General features: G+C 42.8%; 1 long non-coding RNA gene across 1 annotated transcript; it reads left to right on the top strand.

The window, feature by feature from the left end:
- The first annotated feature begins 11,323 nt into the window (after positions 1-11,323).
- Positions 11,324-16,336, top strand: LOC109309262. Its single transcript, XR_002100863.1, has 3 exons — positions 11,324-11,402; positions 15,613-15,642; positions 15,759-16,336. It is a non-coding gene; the product is annotated as an uncharacterized LOC109309262 (long non-coding RNA).
- The last annotated feature ends 2,077 nt before the right edge of the window (positions 16,337-18,413 follow it).

Here is an 18,413-nt window from a genome sequence, read left to right on the forward strand (position 1 = left end):
CAGATTGTTCTGGGGGTGGGAAGAGAGCCCAGCTGCCTTCCTACCCCCTACTGGATATTGCACCAGGGATGGGAAGTCAGCCCAGCTGGATTGACTTCCCATCCCCAGTGCTATGGTCGAAATGTTTCAGCTAGCTTTGTTTTGTTTTGAGGCAATTTCAATGGCCTTTGTTTCATTTTGATTTTGCTGTTTCAACCTCAAAATGAGTCAAAACAGTGTTGAAATGAAACAGCTGTCAAAATTTCGTATAGTCCTAGTAGTTTGGTATTTTTGTCTTTGATAGGTTTTCAGTGTGCATTCATTCTGGTATGTAATTGCTTGGTTCCTCCTACATATTTTCCAACAGAGCATTTAGTGCACTGGATGATATTACATTTCTAGAGGTGCAGATGTCCTTAGACCAAAATGCCTGCAACCAACAACCCTTGATTCAGAGGGGTATTTTAAGGCACCAAGATGCATTTGATTTTGGAATAGTTACTGCAGAACTCAGTTTTTCAGTGTGTTTTGCACCAATTTTAGATGTCTTAAAAGGGACTGTAAGGCAGAGATATTTTTCTGATTTGATGTACACATTGCAAGGGAAAGGAAGTCTCTTTGGAAATGCCCATGTAGCTTTCCTCCAGGAAGAAAAAAAAGAGGACTGATTTGTGCAATTGTTCTTGTGGTTCTATTCTGTGGTGAAGTAAATCTGAAAACATCTCACCATCATGAATAAAGAACACAGGCAAGAGAAGATGAGAAGAAATATTTTGATCACTATTCACATGGAGAGAAGGATTGGACCAAATATGTGTTATCTGCTTAGCACCTATAATGCTACAGCTTGCAGAAAGAGGGAAGAAGCTATCAACTGCAGAGAGCTTGACAAAGAGAGGGTTGCAGGTAGGGTTCAGGGAAGTAGAGACGGTCTGTCCCATAAATTATAGCGTTATACAGGGATAGTTTTTTAGAGCAGAATAGAGTACATAAAGAAAACGGGCATCAGAGCAAATAGCGGTGATGAAACCTCCCTCATCTCCCCACACAAAGGTCAGATGCTAGATCCCATTTTGCTATGTTTTGCAAAACACAGAACACATCTTACTGGATTACCATTTTAATTGCAAAACTTCTACAACAGCCAGCACCACAAGAAGATGGAGGCCTCTTGAACACATTTTTTACTGGCTTTAATAAGTGTTCTTTATTTTGAGTATGCCTCAGTATGATAGGACTCAAGCTGCACTTCATTCTTTTATAATTGTTTTTGTTTTTACTGAAGAAGCTTGTTGCTTGCAGCTTTTGTGAAATTGAGTTCATTTGTTATAATACGTCTGAAAAATTTCAGAGTGGTGCAGCTCAGCCTATAAAGCACAAAATATCTACCTCAAGCTCTTCATTTATGAGAAAATCAAATATATCAACAGTAGTGGCCTTAGGGGAGGGCAAACTGGGCGGCAGCCCAGGACCCTACATTTTAGGGGGCTCAAGTTTTTAGGGGGGTGAAGTTTTTGCGAGGAAGTGGCTCTGTTGGCATTTTAACACTTCAATATTTATCTATTTCCCCCAAAGAATATTAAAAAGATCCATGATACAACTGTGGTGGGTTAATATTTACCTGACTACATTACCTCTAAGGGGCCCCAAATGACTGTCTTGCCCAGGGCCCCAACAACCCTAAGGCCACCACTGATATCACCTTTTTTATAACATATCAGCATATTAGTTACCTACAGCTACTCTGTGGTCTTGAACAACAACAACAATCCCTGACCTTGTTTCCTTGATTATTTGAGCATTTTGTTGAAAGAGTGTCTCCATCGCCTCCTGCCAGCTCTCCTCCAGGATTTTTTTCTTTACTACCACAGAGCTTCTGCAAAATATAGCAAGTGCATAATAATGAGAAACTTCAGCCTTTTCATAAAGCATCGTCCTCTCTGTTTCAGTCCTCCATGAGCATACCCAGCCTGCATTCTGCAGCTACACATTTATCTAACCATCTAATGAAAAGCTTCTTAAGATAGGGGAACACAGATGAAAAAAGGGTTGTCCAAAAAGATAGGAGGAATCCTAGTGTTCTTGCAAAACTCCTAGTCCCTTTTCATTCCAGCAAGCAGGCCTGAGTTTCTAAAAGTACTGGCCTCATGGACCTACCTAAATACCCCACATCAATATTGACAAATCTTCTGCAGTGATTTTAGAACCTCAAGAAATACCTTTTTCTGTTTATGGCAACAGCATGAAAAGAAGCAATTAAGAATAAGCACATATATCTTATCAGTCACCCCTAAACAGTTTGAGAGCCCTTTCTGTTCAAAGTAATCCAAATGCATTGTGCATTGCCAGGCTATATAATGTGCCATATCCGCACCCTCTTAATAACATTGGTAACAGCCCAAACAGTTAATTTTGGTTCTGGGAGATTTTAATTACTGACTGGTAGGAGTGTTGTGCTGCCAGCTGGTGATGGCAGCATGCAGTGGACGTTCCTCATCTTGGTGTTCTCTCATTGCAGCTCTACAGTGAGTTCTGCTCTACTATCTAGAAAAGTGGTTTGTTCCTGTCCTGAAAGTTTGCCGCTATTGCTCGTCATCACAGATCTGCATCATTCCCTTCCCCCCACCAGCAGCAGTGCTTCACGGAAATGCTCTGCAAAAGTAACTGTTTGATTTCATCTTTCTGTCCTCTGCCCTCTTCATCAACTGTATTGCTACTTTTGAAACTGCAAAACCCAAGTCCACCTAATAGGACAACAACATGCATTTTGTGTCAATGTTTGTCGTGAACATAGCCTTCAGAATGAATCCTCCTTGCTACCTAGGACCAGGGCAAAGCTGATGTGGGTAAAATCAATGGATGCTAGTTTGACACTCAGGCCCAGAATTCCTGTAGCTGTCAGAACGCACCCTGGAATGCCTTACGAGAAAAACCTGAGTATACTGGCAAAACTTTGAGTAACTGCTCAGACTGCCAAATAGCTAATTCACAAAGAGCGTTGTGTGGCTGAAATAATGAACAAAGTAAGAACCTTGAAGTGGCATAATAAGGTGGTATGGATGAAAATTGGCTTGATATAGTTACAGTGCTTTACTTGGAACAAGCAGACTACATCCCTGTAGCATCTACAGTATAATCTCATAAATCTGGATATCCAAAATCTGGAATTATAAAAAATCCAGCGCTTTTTAAAACTACACTCCATCGGAGAGTAGCGGCAGCTGGTCCCAAAGCAGTGCAGATGGAAGCATGCACATGGCAGTTGCCACCGCCATCCACCACCCCATGTCGCCACTCTGCGTGCGGCCACTGCTCCGGAACTGGCCCCTTCCAACCCTGCTCTGGCCCCCACCCCCGCCACTCCAGGACTGGCTGCCGCTCCAGTTTCAAAAATATGGAATTTTCACATTTCCGGCAGGTGCTTGGTCCCGAGCATGCCGGATTCACGAGCTTATACTGTATATACAGACAAAGCTAGAGAGACCAAACACGAGACTCCAACATGATATATCCTAAAGGTGTTCTAAATAATATCTAATCTGTTGACCAGCATAGATTGAGCTTCAGCAAATAAGCATTTAATTTGCTGATCTATTATGCTATAGCTTTCCTTATACAGAAACAGAATATACCTAACAATATTCTATAATATGTAGATCCTTCATTTCAAAGACAGGAGCAGCACATGTCTCTTGCTGCTCAGAATTTTTCTGCTTCATCGTGGTTCAAAATGTATTATTGCATGTTATTGGTATACATTAGCTTAATGGTTATTAAAAATCCAAAACAATTGCTTTGGGCCCAGTTCATTCATTCTATTACCACACTGATTTCAGTTTAGAAATTAGTTTAGCGCTATAGCTCTAAAAGTACAGGAATGAAGAAAAAATTACTTGGGAGATTATTATTATTTATTGTAGTGAAACCTAGGTTCCCAAATCATGAATAGTTTTGTTTCTGTTAGGAGTAATTGAAAGCTTCAGGACTTGGCTTCTTATCACTCCATTATTTTCAAATAAATTCAAGAACTTGCATAAAGGTGGAATAATTTGTACAAACTCATTTTGTTTGTATATAAAAAGTAGTTGGTCCTCCATGGAATAAACAAAAACACTTGCATATAAAATATTAAACTCTAGGAAATGGGAAACAATAACATATACATTCTGAACAGTTGAACCTTACTTCAAACTTAAGAAAACAGCTCAGTTAACAAAGTGGAAATTGAAATGTAGAAAGATTAAAGATATGGAAATAAGGCTTTCATTTTCTTGACCAGAAGACTTTTCCTTCTGCCTCACAAATGCCTGTTCAAGCTAATCACTTGGCCCATCCCTTGATGCAGTGGGATTTCAAGGAATGGCCTCAGTGACTAGTGATTCTTCATATGTAAATCTTGGGTTGTAACAGAACAAGGGCCAAAGTGAACAGAACTACTCAGCAAGACCTTGGACCTTGATAGGACTAGTTAATTTTTAACCTGATGGTCCTACCTGAGTTGATCCTAGGTGCTTTTTTGTGTCCAGTTTGTTTGGGCTGCACATAGTTGTAATGAAACTGAAAGGATGCATATTTTTATGCAACTACAAATGTTAAGCCCAGAAGCTCCATGTGCAATAGGAGGAACCGCTGTTTTAACGGAAACAGTTGTGTCATTTCCTACGTGTCTGACTGCACATAAAAGGATAATATTTTATGCTTGTACAGCTCTCTTCATTTGTGGATATTGTTAAATCTATTTCTGTCAAGTGAAACATGCATGTGATGCTTTAATGTGTGCTAACTGAAGTGATACACAGTATCATTTCTTTTGTTATTCTCTTTAGATTATAAAGAATTCTAAATTACAATTTAATGGAATGGGAAATAGTTTTATTAGTACTTGCACACAAATAATTTAACTGACAAATGAACCTCTCAGTATAATTTAATTACATCCAGGACTGAGATTTTGAAGACCTCAGACACGGAAGGGGAAAAATATTTCAGAAACTGTTCCAGAACAGCTCCTTTTAAAAAGATATTGTATGCATGCTTTGAAAAGGGCTAAAACAAAACCAATTTGCATCATGCTGTAGCAAGGGTTTAAACTCTGCATTTCTGAAAGGCAGGCATTTTCTGTCCCTAAGGAGATCAAGCTGTTGCAGAGGTTTATTTATAGCACAGGCTTGTGTCCAGGACCAGAAGGAGCCTCCCTGCCATCAGCTTCTGATGATAACGTTTTCTAGCTTATGCCACATCCTTAGTATTAACAGTCCTTTTCCATGAGCTACAATAACTAAAATGCAGTTATGCTTGAGGAAGTAATTGCATAACATTCTTGCATTCAGGAACTTTCATTACCTCAGCATTTTGACGTACTATACTGTGTTTAGCAGTTGTTTTCAGCTAAAAAGTTGATTTGATGTGAATTCCAGTTTAGTTTTGCTTTTCAAATAACCCTTGTGCCACTTACCTTAGTGACTTCAAATCTGTCATGGAAAGAATAGAGCATTTTACACTGGTGAACAGCTGGTATTGCACTCAGTGTCGTTGGTGGATTTGCAATGGTCCATGTGAAAACCCAGGCCTTGGTTTTTAGAAATGGATATCTTTTGATACAACAAAGCAACTGGGTTTAGAACTAATGAAGAAAATTATATACTTCTGCTTCTGAAGCTCAGAGGAATGAATAAGCCATGTCAGCCTGGTGGGAACCAAGCATGACCCCTCCCATACTCCATCTCCTACATTCAGGAGTCTTATTTTTACCATTGTTTTATTTCCAGCGTGCTTTTCTCTAAGCCAGGGGTGTCAAACTTATCTGGCTCCACAGGCTGGATAAGTGGTGCAGGGCTGGTCCATAGGGTGGTCCTTCTGGGCTGGATCAGGCCCACAGACTGGCCCCACATGCTGGATCCAGGGTCTGTCTGGTGTGGACCAGCTGGAGCAGGCACCACATGAAATGCATATCCTAGACTGGTTGGAAAAAGCGCTGTGTGCAGCACATCCCGAAATGTCCCCCTAATGTGGCATGTGTTTCATGGAGGGACAATCTAGTACGTGTGTGCGCCCTGAAATCCATGGGCAGCATTGAGAGCCAGATGATAGAGCTCTGCTTCAGGCCAAATCTAGCCTGTGGGCAGTGTCTTTGACATCCCTGCTTTAAGCTCATCCTTGGATTTCACTTCTCATAGGCAGGATAATATCTGAGAAACAGAGTCAGTTGACATAAGTCCCTCTTTTTCCACAGGCACCTAAGTACATTCAAACACCAGGCTTCTTGGAGTCAAAGTCCCATTGACTTTAAATAAAACTTTAAGGCCACATGTACATGGCACAAAATTGGCCTTTAAAGTGGCTAAATGCCCTTTTGCACTGCTTTAATGATGGCAGCTGTTTGCAGGGGTTGGTGGCATAATGCGCTTTAAAGGTGGGCTGTTTGCGCGTGTTGGTGGTGTAATGCATGTTAAATAACTTTGGGACGTAGCAAAATAAAATATTTCTGAGGTGGTTTAGTTTGCTGTGAAGGGAAGCACTGGGCCCTGTGCATCTCATGGGCTGCACAGGCAGCCCGGCAGCAGCCTGTGCAAGCAGGCTCAACTGAAGGAAACCCCCCACCAGCGAGCCTGATCATTTTTTTCCCTCCCTGGAGGCTGCCTGCCTGCCTGAGCTGCACAGGGGCCTGGTGCTTCCCTCCTCAGCTGTCGTGCCTTCCAGGACTGCTCAGGCTGGGTGCTTGTGAGCCGGTGCCACCTGGGGGGTGCTGCTGCTGCTGCGGTGGAGGGAAGCACTACCCCATTTCCCCAGCAGCTCAGGGACTCACCGGCAGCTCGCCCTTCATTCCCTGCCGCCAGAGAAGCAGGTAAGGGTCTGGGCCAACCCTTTTATACATGCCACGGGGGTTTGCTTCGTCCTAAACTGAAGTGGTGTTTTTAAAGACCCACCGCTTCAATTAGGGAGAATTAAACCAAAGTAAACCCCCATGGTGTGTACAAATGCCCAAAGTCTCTAACTTTTGAAAATGGGACTTGGGAACCAAAATAATTTATTCAGTCTTGAAAACGTTAGGGTATTCTATGGAGATTAAAATATGAGAACCCTCTTTACATTACAGCTTTTCATTTCTTTTCCTGTAACTGTTGGAGTTCTGTATGCCACAGTAGGAAAATGTTTATGGAATTAACAATTAAAAAAATCATTATGCTCATTCCCCCGTGACGGATTTAGGCGATTTGGCTGGCATCTGACGCCTCCTAGTCATCAGATCTTCCTGCTTATGCTCCCCAGCCTCCCCTTACCTCCTATGTCTTGCCTAAAATTTTCTTTTATGGTTTGTTTGTTTTTTTAACTGGGGAGGCTGCCTCCAGAGGCTGGGGTAGCCTCTTCCGAGTGCCTCTCCCCTCTGTACAGCCCTCGGGGCTTCTTTGACCCAAACTTAACGGGGTGGGTTTCCCTTTTAAGGCAGCCCCAGTTGTGTCTTAGGGGCAATAATAGTGACTTCCAGCTGTGCCAATGGTTATGCCCGTGCCCTGCCGATGTTAATATGTAGAGGGGGAGCCTCAGCTCCTCAAGCCTCAAACTTTTGTTGAGGCTTCAACCTCCCTGGCTTCAGCCCCTTTACTCTAGTTGGGCCCCCTAGCCCAAGGTCCACTGTCCCAGACCCTCCAGATCTCACACTTGTGTTCTGCGCCCCCCGGCCCCTGTCTCATGTAACAGCCCTTAGGGCTCCCAACCCTGGCACGGCTGCTTGTTCCCTGTTCTGTCCCTTGGGTTCCTGACCTTTACTAGGGAGCTCTCTACTGCATGTCTCTCTAGCACGCCTGTGGCCTCCAAACCACCCATGTAGCCACAACCTGGTCATCCAGCCTCAAACATAAACACTAGAATGACAGGAATATAAGCAAACTGCTTTCACAAAGTTTTTCCTTGCCCTGCATCAATACCCCACCACAAGCTTTACTTCCTAGTGACAGGCTCATCTCATGAATGAGTAGCTTGGGTGTCCATGGGCCTGCTTCCTGCAGTTAGCTTCCCTGGGCAGCAACTCTCCTTACAGCATGCAGGGTCTGTCTGCCTGCTGTAGCTTATATGCCTTAATGCCCTGCCCTGCTTCCTGTCATGTAGCTCCCCACCACACACAGGCGTTTCCCATTTTAGTTAAGGGCCAGCCTATGCTCCTGCTGCTGCAGCCCCACACAGCCAATTTAGTCTGCTGCATTATTTTGAAGTAACAGGAGCCCTCTGCTTTCCTGCTGCACCCCAAACACCATTATATACCAAATATGCAGTTATTTATTATTTTCTTCATTGTGCCATTCGGAGTCCCCCTACCCTTGGTTTTTCTCTCTTGTTTAAGATGGCAAAATCAAAGCTTAGAAAATAGGACTGTGCTCAGTCTTGCACTAGAGAATATTTTGTATGTAACCCTTCTGCTGAGCACCTGTCAACAGCAACACAGACCGGGTTCAATTTTGCGGTACTAAATATATTTCACCTTGGCTTGAGCCCCCACTCAGACTTCCTGGGAAACACTAAATGAATTACTAGAGTGTCCAGTGAAATGACAACCCTTGCCTTGCAAGCAGTGTAAACACAAAATCCATTTTTATTACAAGGAAAAAAGCAAAAAGCAAAAGTAAACACTAATTTTAAAGCACTATACACTACAAAACAAGGTCTATAGGTGGCACCCTCTTGGGTAAGCCATACCCAGGCAGTCTGGGACCTGGTGCTCCCCAATGGGTAGTTCTGGGGGCCCATAGCCCTATACCTGCCATTTAGCAGTGGGCTAGAGAGGGAGACCCACACTGGAGAGTCCTGTAAACTGCTCCATGGGTTCACTGCACCACAGGGAGCTGCTAGACAGCGTAGGTCATTCTGCATTGCAAGAAGCCCCTTGTTACTCCCTGCAAAGCTGTAGTGCTGACCTCCACTTCCATGTGTTGGCTTTGAGGGGTTAACTGCAGCTTTCGTCAGTATATCACACCCTAGAGTTTCTAGTCCTAATCCTGGCAAGAAACTGCAAGAGATTGAGAACTCAAAAGAAAAGCCAGCCAAACAGCACAAGAGCCTGAACTGCAACCAGTGCTAACCACGCTGCTTGGTCAGGACAAAGAGCTAGAAAAACAATAACATGCACCAGACCCCAAATGTGCCAGGCCCAAACATGCAACAGATGTACAATGGGGTTCAATGACACAGCTAGGCTGGGACACAACAGCTGTAAAACAATAAAAGGTGGGGCTCAGGCCTGTCCTGCACCACAACAAAAGACTGCCGGGCCTATTTGGCTGCAGCCTGGACACTTGGTCTCAGCTACACTGTTATGCTGAGACCTAACAGCTATGAAACTACCAAAAGGGACCAGGCCTATCTTGGATTGGGCCTTAACTACAATTAGTGCCCAACCACACTGTTTGGTTGGGGCTTAAACTGCAAAAGAGACAAAAGGAGGCCCAGCTGGGCAGCAAAAAACTGGCTTGCATAAACAAGTTGCTAGGTCTCAACTGGCTCAAATCACATCAGCCTTTACCCTTGCCCAAATCTGACAGCCAAACATATGGCTGAAGTTCAGCTGCACAGCTAGGCTGAAACGGAAAAGCTGTGAAACAGCAAAAAGGGCCCAGGCCTATGGCTGCAGCCTGGACATTCAGGCTCAGTTATACCACAATGCTGAGACACTACAATTCCCAATATAGGAGGCTAGTAACTGGCAGGACCCTGCTCCTGGTCAGTCTGCATTCGGGATTAATAGATGCATGGTACCACCTCACTCGAGGCCTGCGTGGCTGAAGCTGCCAGCAAAACATGCAGCTGGGGTTCAGTGACACAGCCATGCTGAACCCCAAAGAAGTTGCAATAGCAACTAAACTATGGCAGGCTCTCAGCCCAGGCCCAGAGTATGACAGAAAAACTGTCAGGCTCCATCTTTGGCTAGTTTGCTGCAGGGATTGATATCACTGTGGCATCATCCCACTCAAAACTCAGAAAAACAAAAGGGGAACGAAGAGGGAGAAAACAGGGGTCTCAACCCCTGAGACAGACATTTTCTCTATGTATCCGAGGCTTTCCCTTCACATAGGTTCAGTTTGTTTCTCCAGTGAAGGTCGGGAAGACCACCCATTGGGAACAGGTTGCCCTTTGGCCTATCCCTGAGGATCTCCTACTAATCCTCAGGAGTTAGGGATAGTTTCTGATACATGAAACATAGGGTTTCAATCCAATTTTAAGCATTAACTGTTGTAACTTAGGCCACTTGGCCTAAGCTTGAGTCCTAGTGGGCTGGTACTAGGACCCTGATGCTCTTGCAGCACAGCACAGGAAAACCATCTGGCACCCACTCACTGGCCACAGCACACTTCTGTGGGCCCGATCCAGTGGCCCTGCGGGCCAACTCCTGATTTAGGATATTATTGTTGTCCATAAAGATGTCTAATTCCTCTCTAAGGCTTCTTGGCCTCAATGATCTCTTGTGGCAATGAGTTCCACAATTTGCTCATGCAGTTTATTCATGTGAGGAAGGGTTCTCTTGATCATTCTTGAAATTTACTGCTTTATACTCCCTTGCTCTCATGTTATGAAGGACAGTAAAAGTTCCTGATTTGAGGTCCGGATATAGTAGAAAACAGGTAGGGAAGGGACCTTGAAAGGTCATCTAGTTTATCTTCCTGCTCCATGGTAGGAATACTTTAATTGTTTCTGACAGTTCTTTTTTAAAATGTAAAATAGGTCAACTGGGTCAGCCAAAGGGTCAGTTTATTTTAGTAGTCCTTTGAGAGTCTAATCATTAACTTTTCAACATGCTACTTTCATGTTGTTAGCATAAACTGCCTGCCCTCACTGTCATGGAGAACTGAACTCAATTGACCCAGTGGGTACAGTGCATCTCTACTGTCTGGGTATGAGTTGTCAATATGACTCTTCTGTACAGACTGCCTTTCCATGTGGGACAGTAGTTGCAGAAGCTTGTCTGTTATTAACTGGCCAATTAAACAAGGGTTTGATTATGATGACTCAGTGGGTCTATCAGTATAAATTTGAATAATCTGAAATAGAAGAATATGGTTAATGTATACTCTTTCTCTAATAGTACTCTGTGGGAGAAAGGTATAGGAATGTCTTAACAGCGCTCGGTGAGGATGGAACAGGTTTATTCATAAATGTATGAATGAGGCTCTTACATGAAGGTATACATAGTATTAATTGGAAATAGAACTGTGCATATGGTTAGTAAAAGGTAGAGATGTTTAGGGATCTGAGTTTCTGTTCCACGGAAACTCACATTTCCATCTTCATTCAGAATCAAAATTCAGAAAAGCAAGTTTTAGCTTAATTTAATTTTTTCAATTTTTCATTCTATTTCAGAAAAGGTGAATGGATATGTATATTTAATTGGACCAGTTCCTTGGTGAGCCAAGTGCCCTGGCAGCCCCAAGAGGCAGGTATGCTAACAGACTTCAGAGAAGCCTGACTTACTGTTAACATTTTTGATTGCATAAACACCTCAGAAAATAGTTCCCCAGGGAAAGTTTTGACCAACTCTAATAACTACCTTATTGAAATGAGTATCAAATGTGCCATAATGCATTTCTTGTATATAGAGACCAAAGGGTAAGTCTTCCATTAGAAATCTGAGTTTATTTTGATCTATAATGAAAGAACTACAGTTGTCAGTTTACACTTGCTCTGTTTTGCAAATACTTCAGGCTTTAACTTTACATCTTAGTAGTGAAGTAGTGAAGACATTGCTTATTGTAGGTGGGACTTTTTGTACTGCTTTTATGGTGTCTAGCACAGTACGACCTAGTCTGTGAATGTGATTCCTAGGTGCTATTGTTATAGAAATAATTATTAATAGTAGCCTTGTTGTTAAAAGAGTGTCCTGCTTTCTTCAATGTCACCTTGAAAATGATGGAAACTGGGAATGTGCCTTTCTTTATTCCTTCAACACTATGAATGGGCTGAGTCCACATATATCCCACACCGAGCATAGCAACTGAGTTAATACCCAATGTCACATTCTTCCTGGCTTTATCAGTATTTCAAACAGTAGCACAACATAAACCTTGGTGTATGCTTCCTCCCTGAGCTGCCTAGTGTAATCCCTCGAGCCATCTCATCTTCAAAAGATGAACTTCCACCTCTTCAAAGCACCTGGGAAGTTAGCGAGCCCTGCCTGCCACAATGGATCTGCAGAACTTTGACCACAGCATGCAGGTTTCTAATGGCTGCTAACACCATGAGCCAACAAAGAGAGGGAGCCCTTTCAGCCTTCTGCAGCAGAGCATGAAGAAGGGCTTTAACTGGAGATTTTAAAGCATGCACTTCAGATATTTTCCTACTTCAGTCTGAAGCTTATGTATCAGGGACGTATTTCATAAACAGAACGTCCATGTGTTCATTGGGTAGAATAAACAGGTTCCTCTCACTTAAGGTCAAGGATGCTATCTGAGCATATCTAATTTGTGGTGCCTGGCAAGGCTTTACTAAATCAAAAAATGGAATACATGCTCTCCCATGTGTTTTGGCCATTTGTGAAAAATATTTTTAACCTAATAAGTAATCAAAGTTCTGTGCCCTGTCAGTTACTCTAACACAGTCAATTAAATACGTTCTTTACATTGTTGATCTATGTGTCTTGGAACGCTACACTTGGGAGTGTGTCACTGGCTGGAAATTGCTTATATAAAACGTAAGAAGTTTGCCACATGTTGTGACCTGTAGAGTCTCTCATTATGTGGTTGTTCTGGGTTGCTAATTCTCACGGCTAGCATTTCAGTGAGAAGCATTAGAAGTACCACGTTCTAAAAACTTAACTGCCAAATGCTGCAACCAGACAGTTAAATTTGTGTGTCCATCTCTGTATAATAGTAATGAGAAAATTGCCTTTAGTTGTATGGGTATAAGAGGACTGTTCTTATCTTGCTTACAGCTCCCAGACTGTAATAAAGATATACCTAACAAACATGGAAATTCTTCCAACCCAAGCAGGATATGAGAGATGGTGTTCATGTTATGCATTCACACTGCATATAGTCACTTTATTGAAAAGGCACATTGCCTAATATGTGGAGAGTTTTTAATTTAAGCCAAAACTGAGTGTGAAATCCTGGCCTAATCTAGTTGACATACAGTGGGCCAGAATTTCCTCTATGTAGTTTACTTATGTACCAGGTTGGAACAGGGACTCTCAGTGTCTGTGTTCTCATCTGAGTGTGACCAGCTATCTGCATGGCCTTTTTTTGTCACTTGGTTTCCTTGGACCTTAGTTTTTTATCTGTTCATTGGACCGATGCTTACTGTTCCTTGTAAAGTGTTTTAAGATCTATAGATAACAACACCATCTAAGAGTTAATATTTATTACTCAAATTTTGGCTATGGTAAATGAATGGTTAGGAAGACAGTTGTACACTTGTCTGGTCAAGGGAAGGCATCCTATGAACATACCTGGCCAGGGTGGTCTTTTTTAAGTATGGAGCATGCACAGCTGTCCTTGAATTAATATCTGTGAGTGCACAGAGTGCCTCTGAAAATCAGGCCAGCAATGCCTAAATTTATGTGTCCACAGATATAAATATGAGTTAAATGCTAATCATGTTTGCCAGAAGCATGGTACGGAAACCCTGCCCACTTCATCACATAAATCTGCCACCATCTGTTAACAAAGATTTGGTGCATTGAAAAGACCAGTATATCACATAATTTTGTTTCCATTAAAGCTTGCAAAGATTTCAGCTTTTTTCTAGATATCTGGGTCTTTGGAACAAAAGCTTGAACTGAATCCTTTATATCTTGGAAGTCTCATGAATATTGACACCCCCCATCACTTTTGTCAACAACCAGTTTCTAACTAACTGAGAGAGAATGGGATTAAAAAGATATATTCTCCTAGATAATATATTATAAAACCAGCAATTAAGGCAGTTGGGCAAGCAATCTGTCTCTCAGACCATATAGCATTTCCTTAATGTAATGATAATGCATCAGAAAAGGCTCAGTTTCAGCATAGCTCTTTAGTCATAATTGACAGAGTCTATGCTTTGATTCCCATGGGAACAAAAAGTGATTAGCAGATTAACTACTATAATCATTAGCAAACACATTTGTCATTGGTGGGTCTTTGCCATAATTTTTATCTAGCTAAATAACCAATTAAAAAAATTCTGTTGCTAAATCTAGAGCTGCCTGTACTAATGAATTGCCACATGACATTGGATTTAATTTAGCTACACAGAGTCCATCAGGCTCAGGCTACTGAATATCCATACCTGAGATCCTGTGGCTGATTGACCTTACATTTGAACTGTTACAAAAAGAATGGCATGTGTGGCAGCGCAAGGGACCTCACATTTAGCTTCCATAACACAATCCTTATGCTCTCTATAGCTAAGAGATGTCTGGACTCTAGACATGCTTCATCACTGAATCACATTTGTATTGGATCTGCAGTCAGTCATGGGATTCAAGTGCTCAAATGACCTCCAATTTTGTCTGTTTACACAATGGCTTGTGATTTATGAACCTAATACTTCTTGCATCTTCACCTTTCTCTTAGAAGATAGGTCAAAAATTGTTACCTGTTTGTTGATGGTTGTCATATCTGTCACTATGTCCTGCCTCCTAAGCTCTGACAGTTAATGGTTTCCAGGGGATCTGAGGGTCATGGCTGCATTGTTTCTATTCTCCCACTATTCCCCAGTAAGACTATGGAGCAATACAGGCTATTGCAGCCTGTATGAGTTAGATCAGCCCTCAGACTAGTCTTACCTTGCAACAGGGGCCAACGAACCTCGGCAGCCACAAGATCAGTGGGGCACAAAATTGCCATACGTTTGATTCTTGCTCTGGCCTCAGTGCCATCACAGAGATTAATTCTTCCCATTCTGCCTTAGCCCTAAATAAAGAAAGCCAATGAAAGATGAGAAGGAGAAATATTTAAAGAAGTGGTTCTGCATCACAAATGGCTCCATTCTTTAGTTCTGACATAACTAAGACATTCTGTACTTGTAAATCAGCTGATTTGCAATCCAGTCCCGTAATAATAGAATACAGTATACATAGATCAATTTGATACTTTATTAGTTAAACATCTAGCACAAGTGAAAGACTCCATCTATGGAATTGTTGTGACAAAGGGAGCCACGTAAGTTAATTTTTAGAGCTGGCTGAAAATGAGAATTTACATTTCACAGGAAATTTCTCATTTAAAGTAGAAACTCTTCAGAAGCAGAACAAAAATGAACATTCTAAAATTTCTTGCTGAATAGGAATGAAAAAGCCTAATTTGGGGACGTTTTTGAGAAGTTTCTGAGACTCCCATGGCCACTAAAAGCCATGCCAGCTGCCTCCAAACCCAAGCCTGGAAACCCACACTGCCAAAGAGCCAGGTGACTGAAAACCCTCTAAGCCCCAGCTTTTGGGGCTTTGGCTGCAGCGGAGACAGGGGCTCTGGAAGTCCTGGGAGCTCAGGCTGCAAAGCATTTGGGCAAGTAAGCTGACAGAAAAACAGGGAGGACTTCTGGTGGAAATGCGCCTGATTTCTGCCAGGAGCCCTGTGTTCCTGCAGGACATCTTGATTTTATTTTAGTGTTTTTTGGTAAAATCTTTCTGTGTGGACATTTCCAGCCAGCTCTTAATTCTGCTTTTTTCAGAGGATAACAACTTATAGAGAACAAAACTTGGTAGGTGAATTATATTTTGTGGTCTGTACCACAATAAGTTAATTTTTTCCTTAATGCTGAAAAGTCTGAACATGTTCACCTGGCTAAACAACTCCTACGTACATACTGTGTACCAGCATAGTGCTCCAGCATATTCAGGAAAAAGCAGGTTCCATCGGTTCCAAACTGAGCACTCAGACAGGGGAGAAGTTGCTTGGCATTGGTTCTCTGTCTTGTTTCCAGCTGAGAGAAACAGAACAGATGGGAGTGGGAGATAAAATGACAGTCCAAAGCGGACAGCATGATTAGTGAAATTCAGAAGAAAATTAAAGGCATAAAATACATTTCTCATGTTACTTGTTCATTTGTAAGCAATTGCTGTGGTTGCTAAAGCAGGGTCACATGCCACAGGAGAGAAGATGGTCTGTGCGATTGCACAGAAGAAGGATGGTGCCCCTGGGACATTATCATCATTAAGATGCCCTCTGCACTACAGTGAAGGTTGAGATCCCTGCCACAAGGCCTTAACTATATGAAAGTTTCCTGCCTCATGAGATGAAGCATTTTTCACTTGTCATTTCAAATGTTTTATCATTGTGGTCAATGACAGAAATCACCTTTGGCTTTGAATGTAAGATTTAGTTTAAAAAGAGCCCACAAGCCTATTAGGGCCTCATTTTCTGTTGGGCCTCAACCTTCCACCTGCATTGGTGCCCAGCCACATCCAAAATTCTTGTCTCCCAATTCATATTGGAAGTATGAGTTCCCATTTTATTAGAAGTAGTCATTGTTTTCAGAACTTCAAAACATCCACAGAAATGTGACAAAAATCCACTTAGCAAGCCTCTTTTCAGTTTATCCTTTCACTTTGCTAGATGAAGAACAAGTTTATTTTTCTTTTACAAAAATATCTCATTTTATAGATGGTGAAGATTGGTGCTGAATGCTTCACCTGTGTTTTAACCCTTTAGAGAAAAGGGATAGGGACATTAAAAGCAGCTAAAAAAGCCCCGGCTGTTGTTGTGAGGATATTTGCTTTAGGAACTGTGGAAGGAATGCTGTGTTTCAGGGACCCTCTCTATAATGCCCAACATCACATTTATTTTACGTTACTTTGCGCACACACTCACAATTCTTCTTGACTAGCAAGCAGAAATTCACATTTCAGTTTCAACTTCTGTTTGGTATACCAAAGTTCAGGCCCGTTTTCCATAGGTAGTAAGGAGCTGTAGTCTCACATATATCACTAGTTTTCCTCAAGGAATATTCCACTAGTTGCTATGGAGAAAAGTGACAAAGCATCCTCAGTGGCAATGTTTTGAAATAAGTTATGTTCCTGCAAGGGCATGTTGCCTGGGTAGATGTCCAAAGAGGTAAAACAAACGATCTTCAGATTTCCAATAAACTACTAGAAAAAGAGCAGGTGGGGGAAGTGATCACAATAGAAAGTCTTCTGGGAAATCTTAAAATGTTTAAGGCTATTTAAAAAAAACACCTCTCTTAGGAATAGGTCTTCTATGTAGAAGAATATTTCAAAGGAGTATTCACTGCCTCCCTGATCACAAGAGGAGGGCAAAAACTCAGGCTTCCTTAACATGGAAATTGGATATTAAATGAAAACTTTCATTTTATTTTCATAGTAAATTGAATGAGACTTGGGAATGTAAGATTCTCAGTGGCTCTACCACCCTTTATGTGGAGCAGTTCAAGCTCCTGGCTGACCGTGAACTTGGCCTCCCCCTGCAGCAGCAAGTAGCAATCTTGGCTCATGTGCTGCTTTGTCTGGGTACCCTGGTCAGCTCATGGGAGTTCACAGTCCCTGGCTGGGAGCCTCAGTTAGGTAACCAGTGGTCTCAGTCTCTGGAGTGAAGGGGAGTCTTGAAGGGCTATAGTGTACTTCAGAGGCTGGGAGCACTGGCCATATATCCAATTAATGTCACAATTCTGTGTAATAGATTTTGACCTTGAGCTGAGCAGCAGGACAGCATGGGAGAAGACAGAGGCAAAGGTAAAGCAGAAACTAAGGCTGTGGCACATGCGCTCCCTCTCCATGGGGGGGCGTGTCATGCTCGTGAAGGCGGCGTTGTTACCGGTGCTTCTGTATGCCGCACTGGTCTTCCCCACTTCCAAGCGTGTCACCCACACAATCCAGAGGGCTGTGGGCATCTTCTGGGGCTCCAGATGGGAAGAGGTCACCTGGATGACCTTGTACAAGGACAAGAGGGCTGGGGGCAGGGGCATGCCAGACATCCTCCTGTTCCTGTGAGGCAAGTATATGAGCCTGATCTGCAAGCTGGTGATGAACACAAAATCCAAAACTGCTTGCCTCATGAGGTACTTTGCAGGGCAAATCCTGAGACCCTGGGGTGTATGCACCCCAACCAACCATAGACCACGGATCATGGGTGTATCGTGGTTGTACAAGACCCTGAACCAGTGCTGCAATGTGTACAGCCTGCAGAACGCAGGCCCAGTGACCATGAGAAGCCACAGGAAGATCCAGGAGATGGTGAAACAAAGGGACACCATGTCACCTGTGGGCCTCCTCTTGGGCAACGTGTGCCAGGTCGTGTGGGAGCGATTCCACTACAAGGATCTGCGCAAAAATCACAAGGACCTGAGCTGGCTCATAGCCCACAAAGCTCTACCAGTGATGGCCTGGACACATAGAGAGAGGCAGCTGGTGAGACCCAGCTGCACGTGGCCCAACTGCCATGGGACTACCAAGACAATCAACCACCTGCTTTGGCTTTGCACCTGTGCCAAGGAGGTATGGAAAAGGGTGAAGCAGC

Source organism: Crocodylus porosus, unplaced genomic scaffold, assembly GCF_001723895.1.
Source record: "Crocodylus porosus isolate Cpor-Errol unplaced genomic scaffold, CroPor_comp1, whole genome shotgun sequence".
Taxonomy (NCBI): Eukaryota; Metazoa; Chordata; order Crocodylia; family Crocodylidae; genus Crocodylus; species Crocodylus porosus.